We start from the raw sequence: 6,148 nt of genomic DNA on the forward strand, positions 1-6,148 counted from the left end.
TTGTTTACAGACAAAATAACAGTGGAGTGCTACAAGTTCCTAATTTACAGTCTTGATTTTTGGTTTTCATCACAGCATTTGGGTACATCAGGGAGCAGCATATTCTGCTCTGGAGTGCACAGTGGATTATGAGAAATAAATCACTACTGCACTATCTTAAAAAACCGTAACCTTGAGCTCTGAGGTTATGGGCTCTTACGTCACAGCAGGGATAATCAGATCTCAAGAGGCACACGCTCACGTCACTGGGCAGAAATAGTTTAGGGGAAAGCATTCTAAGGGAACACAGGTAAAGATTCTTCACAATTTCCATCCATTCAACTGTTTCTTTCCATTCCGGGTCACCAGGAAGCCAGAGCCTATTCCAGCAAGCAATGGGCACAAGGAAGGTTACACCCAGGACATAACGCACTAATGAGGTATTTAGAATTTGTTCTGCTTGGTTTTTCTTATTGTGAATGTAAGGTTTTCTTTTGTGTTGCTTGAAGTGAGTATTTTGTTACGTCCTCTCTTAGAATTGCCAGTAGCTTTTACCTCCTTCAGAATTTGGAACTGAAGGGGGTACTTCTTAATATTCGTTCCAAATCAAACTTGATCAAAGTGTTAAAACAATACAGATTCTTTAAGGTGAATACTTTTATACCAACGGAAATCAAGTGAAGGGACAAAATATTGTCTTTTTACTGCTATTGGTTAGAAGCACTGTCACCTCTACAATTATGATTACAACCAATATAATAATATTAAACATAATTACAGTGTAGCATTGGGCTGGCGCTGTGGCTAAGGATCTGTGTCTGTGGCTGGAAGGTTGCCGGTTCAAATCCTGCGGCCGGCAGAGGAATCCTACTCCGTTGGCCTCCTGAGCAAGGCCCTTAACCCCAATTGCTCCAGGGGTGCTGTACAATGGCTGCCCCTCTGCTCTGACCCTAAGCTTCTCTCCCTGTCTGTGTGTCTCATGGAGAGCAAGCTGGGGTATGCAAAAAGATGAATTCCTAATGCAAGAAATTGTATATGGCTAATAAAGTGATCTTATCTTATCTTATTTTAGGCAAGTTATGTTTATCAGCTGTTCTGGCTACCCGAGGGAATAATAATATATCATTCTACCTTCTACCTCTCACATGTGAAACAAAGAGATGAACTCCACAACCGCTGTGAAGAAAGCCACAGGAACTCCTCAAGCCCACCTTGAATGAAGGCGACAGTGCAGTGGGAGTATGACAAGAGCTTCGCAAGTGTTGTGACACAAGAAAAGAGAGACAAAGCCCACTTGTAACCTCACCTCAGAATCCACCTACGATCAGTGGCCAGCAGAGGCACCAGCGGCGTCACCCTGGGCTTCCATGCACATATTCAGCAATGAGGTCTCCATTGCCAAACCCAGAACCAAAGCCAGTCTACGCCTAATCCTGATGACGTGTCGTCAGTTTTTCTTTTGTGCCTGCAATTTTTGAGAAGTGTTACTACCAGGAATGTCAAACCATACTCAGCTCCTGACAGGCCTTCTAATTACCTCTGCTATTTACAGCTCTCCGGCCGTCTGCTGCTGATTTCTCCATTATCTTGACAGTCAACAAACTAGTCCCATTAGAACGCAGCACAACACTCGCCTCAGGCAAGCCTGGGTTTTTGCGACCGCAAATTGTCTCTGTATTAAAAGTCACTATGTAATAACCGCCTTTAGCTTTATCACTAAATTGCTTGTTTTTAGAAAGCAGGGGCTCTTTTATACTGCCACTCAGGCTTTATTCCTCTTTATTGACTGAACTGCACACTCCGATTGAAAGTTGTAAACCTCGAGGTTTCTAGAGGGGAGATTCCTCTTATTTTTCTTTGCATATTCCTAAGGCCGTTTTTGTTCTTTTTATTTAAAACATGTATGCAAATGACATGCATGAGTCTGTAGAGGGAAAAAAAAGGAAGATTGCAATGGTGTTTGGAAGTTGTTCTTAAAAATGTGCATGGGAGAGGGTGAGACTCAGGAGGAAAAATGGATGCTGGCCGAGACGCTTCAGAAAGAGTTGATACGGAAGCATGTATTTTCCCATGCACCTGCAAGCATGCTTTGAGACACTACAGTGGCATGAGCAACAGGCAGAGAACGCCAGTCTGCAAGCCTTCTCTAATTAATGACTGTTCTCTTGAAACTTCTGCCCCATGTAATCTCTTCATGTGGATTCGGGTTCACCCTACAGAATTTTCAGCTGTGCTGAAACTGTTCCTCCAGAATGCACGGGCGCAAATGAAAATGTGTGTTTATGTTGGGCTCTCATGACCTGCACTTCTTACTTTTTGATATATTTATTTTCAGGTCTCCCCATGCAATTCTTAGAATTTGCTCTGGAAGACCAAGCACTCGCACATGTTCTCAGCTGGGTTACCAAGCAAGAGGCTCGGTTTTTTGGATGCACTTTGAGATTAGCTAATGAGATTATTACACAGTAACCGGCACATTAAATGTTGAAGAGAGGCATTTAAAAAGATTAATAATAAGGCTGACACAAATATGAAACTCCGAATGTTTAAATATCCTCTTGTGCTTTCTGCAAGGGTCCTATATTTGTCGTCTACTCAACTCCCTGCTGCATAGTCCACTGACGTCTACATCATTTTAAAATGTGCATTGCCTTTACTCCACACACACACATCTTACATTGCAGAACAGATCAGGACACGTCAGGGGCTTATGCACCAGTTAAATCCTTTCGTGTGTGCTGATGGGATCAAAATGCTTGCTTGCATTTGGAGGTCAGAGCAGGTGTGGGAAACACTGACCTGGGCCAAACGGCAAAAAAACTGGATGGGTTTAACGCGTCCCTATTTCAAGAAAACATAATCCTAACCAAAACAAGGCTGGAAACAGGACATTTATTACAATATAACTTACTTATCACTCATGACAGATAAAGGAAGGACATCATCAGCTTTGTGTCTCTGGTGTGTTTGTATTCCAGCACAACAGTGCACGATCCCCTCAGTACTTGTAAAAGAGGGAGAGCCTATGAAAGCTGCATTGCATGAGTCTTAAAATGGATTTTAACCAGACTAGACACAAAGCTACTTAGGATTTTCTGGGTTTTTTTTTTTTCCTCTTCCTTGACTCGGAAAGCGCACCAGGAGAAGTGGGAGTGTGGGATGGCACCGCGCTGTTCCTGGACAGTGACCTGGAAGGAATTTCGTCTTCCAGGTCATGTCTGCCGTGCACAGGGGGTCATGCTCTTCACGAATGCACTCATCTGCCTGTGTCTGGAGATCGGGGCTTATGCAAAAGCACACGGACATGTACGTGCACAACAAGAATGCATTACAGAGTAAAATGTCAAAAACCAATGTCACACTCTGCCTAGCCACAGGAAGAAACACAATTCTGTGATTGACAGTTGAACTGGACTACAGAACAAGGAGGAAGTATCCACAACTATCTTAAGGAGAAAAACAGAACTGGAATGGCCCTCCTCTCTGCTCTGTGATAGGTCAATTATTTTCATACTTTGCCACGTTATTGGATGTCCATAGTTTTTAAGCTCAGGTCCTTGAAAGAATGAAATACAGTATTTAATACACGCAGACAAAAATATTTTATTCTGAGCTTCTTAGTTTGGCCTTGTCCTTTTCTATCAGTCTAACTGAACTTTAAGAACTTAAAGTAAAACAAACATGTTATTTCTTGTTTTGTTCTAAAATATAAAATTTGATGTAATTTTAGAAAGCAAGAGCAGCACAGTGAAACTTTATCAGACATTGCAATCAATCTAGTCCTTAAAATATTTGAAGGAAATATGTGTTTTAATATTAATGAATAATTAAATACATTGTGATTAGCAAAAGTAAACAAATAACCCACTAATACTGTAACAGAAAAGGGGTCCAAACTTTTAACAGCCATTGCTGAAGCACATAAAAATGTTACATGGAAAATGGTGCATGCAGAGATCACTAGATAGGGAATTCTATAGTAAGAGTTCATTCAGGCAATGCAATATCTAGTGTCTTTCAGGTGAGATGTCAGTCATTCTCTGTATACAGTCCCTTAGGCTACATTTCCTCCCTGTAATACTGGCATTTGGCCCAATTCAATGCAGTAATTGAAGGAAGCAGCCTCCCATAACTGAGTGTTGGATCTGACACAAACTCCGGTTTACCAAAAGCACCCATAAATTAACAAATTCACATTTTTTTTCTTTTTTATGTTTTTGTTTCTTAAACGCTCTTCAGGTGACCTAAGCAGCACCACTTTAGCAGTCACCACACTGTAATGGAGTAGTATGTACATTCACGGTACATTATTTGAAGCTTTTGGAAGCTATGTGAAGTATGTGCAAGCACACCCACCTGCCCTCTGTGGGAGTCGGGGGTGGGAGGAGGAGGAAACAGGAGAGCTGGGAGGAGTAATCCATTCATAGTGGATTGGAGAGAGAAGGGGAGGTGAAGAAGTGAAAAGAGACTAAATCTGTGCAGGGTCTTCAACGCTGCTGGCAGACCTCAGTCAGATATATTTACTGTCACTGCTAAACCCACCTTGAGGTTTCCACACATATATTATTTTTTTTATACCTCTCCCTCCCTTTCTGCACAATATCAATCAATCAAAACCAGAGAGGGGGTTTTAACAGGCTCTTATAAAGGTGGAGCCACATAAATTATAAGTGCTTGGTATAGATTATCGTACAGCTGCTCAACGGCAAATTAAGGGATACTATACAAACCACAGAGGCGCTTAATAGCTTGTGGAATCACTGGGAGATCTAATCCAACATTTAGATATGTAGAGTACTGTAGTTCACTTACAAAATTTTTCAGATGACATATTTAAGCCAATAAATGTATGCTGGCAGTTAATGAAGCAAAATTCAAAGCCCATTTTTTTCCCATTGAAAAGTTCAAAGGCTTCTCAACAAGAATGCTATTAAAAGTGTGCTAAAACAAACTTAGATTTTACATTTTTACATTTACATTTTTTAGAGCACAAAAAAATGTATCCCAAGATAAGTTATATCATAGCTGGGTTTCAGCTGAAACTCTGTTGAGCAATGTTACTCCGGTATAGATATAGATAACATTCAGATAAAGACTTATGTAAATATAATCACCTTTCCCATCCTATGTCTTCGTTATTTAAATTAGTACTGCTCCTCTGACATAGATGCATTATAGAGATAGTTTTTTTTTTATTTATTTTGTGTTATTTAGTTTCTGTTTTTAAAATTCCCAGAATGTTAGAACACACTTTGTTGGAAGGTTTCAGTGTAAAGGCTGTCAAAAGAAATGAGTGAAAATGACAACACATTACCAGACAGGCCTAAAAACAATATAAACACACAGTCTTGCTAATTATCTCACATTATAGAGAACCCAAAAGTTAAAGTACTTGAAGCCTCAGTCCTCAGTCCTCGGGAAAGGTGCAAAAACAAACACTTGAAAGATCAACACAAGGTTACAATCCTGTACCAAAAACCACAGCAAATGACTGAAGTAAACTTGAAAGTTGGGATTGAAAAAATTAAGACTTTCCATCCTGGGAAAAAAAGGTCACACTATTAACTACAGAACAGAAAATGGGCTTTATTATTTTTACTTGCACAGCTGTAACAAAATGTGTGGGGAAATAGCACTTGGAACCAGGAACGTTAATATGGGAAGGATAACAGCAGCCTTAACAAGAAAGGCTAGTCAGTCCACCTCCATTCTTTCAAATGGCTCCAAGCACTGGTGACCTGTCCAGCCCCTTTTTAAATGCATTCAGAGAGAGTCAGAATCTGCCTTTCCAATGTTAATATATAATAAAAGTCAATTCTCTCATCCTCTTGGGAATTTTTCATTTCTCAGCTTTGTATTTCATGATGAATCATATTTACTACAAGCTTTTAGTCGTTTGATTGTCTAGCCTAATATGTTACAATTGTTCCTTGTTAGCATCACGAATGCGATATGCTTTGTTTTGCACATTTCAGAAGGCAATTTCTCCAGGTTCTTGTTTGTGTAGTTTAGCTGATGTTCTGCATTATCAAATACCATCTGTGAGGGTCACTGTGATACGAGTAACTAAGTATCTTACTTACATTACATCTGCATATAATTGCCTAGCTAATTGTCCTGACAGGTATAGGAAAACAGATAAACAGACAAATAGATATCACGGGAGGTC

At 40.1% G+C, this 6,148-nt stretch overlaps 1 long non-coding RNA gene across 1 annotated transcript; it reads left to right on the forward strand.

Moving 5' to 3' along the window:
* The first annotated feature begins 324 nt into the window (after positions 1-324).
* Positions 325-5,806, forward strand: LOC148831465 (uncharacterized). Its single transcript, XR_016091336.1, has 2 exons — positions 325-419; positions 1,052-5,806. It is a non-coding gene; the product is annotated as an uncharacterized LOC148831465 (long non-coding RNA).
* Positions 5,807-6,148: the final 342 nt, after the last annotated feature.

The sequence above is a fragment of the Atractosteus spatula genome, chromosome 7 (genome assembly GCF_055471065.1).
Source record: "Atractosteus spatula isolate fAtrSpa1 chromosome 7, fAtrSpa1.hap1, whole genome shotgun sequence".
Classification (NCBI taxonomy): domain Eukaryota; kingdom Metazoa; phylum Chordata; class Actinopteri; order Semionotiformes; family Lepisosteidae; genus Atractosteus; species Atractosteus spatula.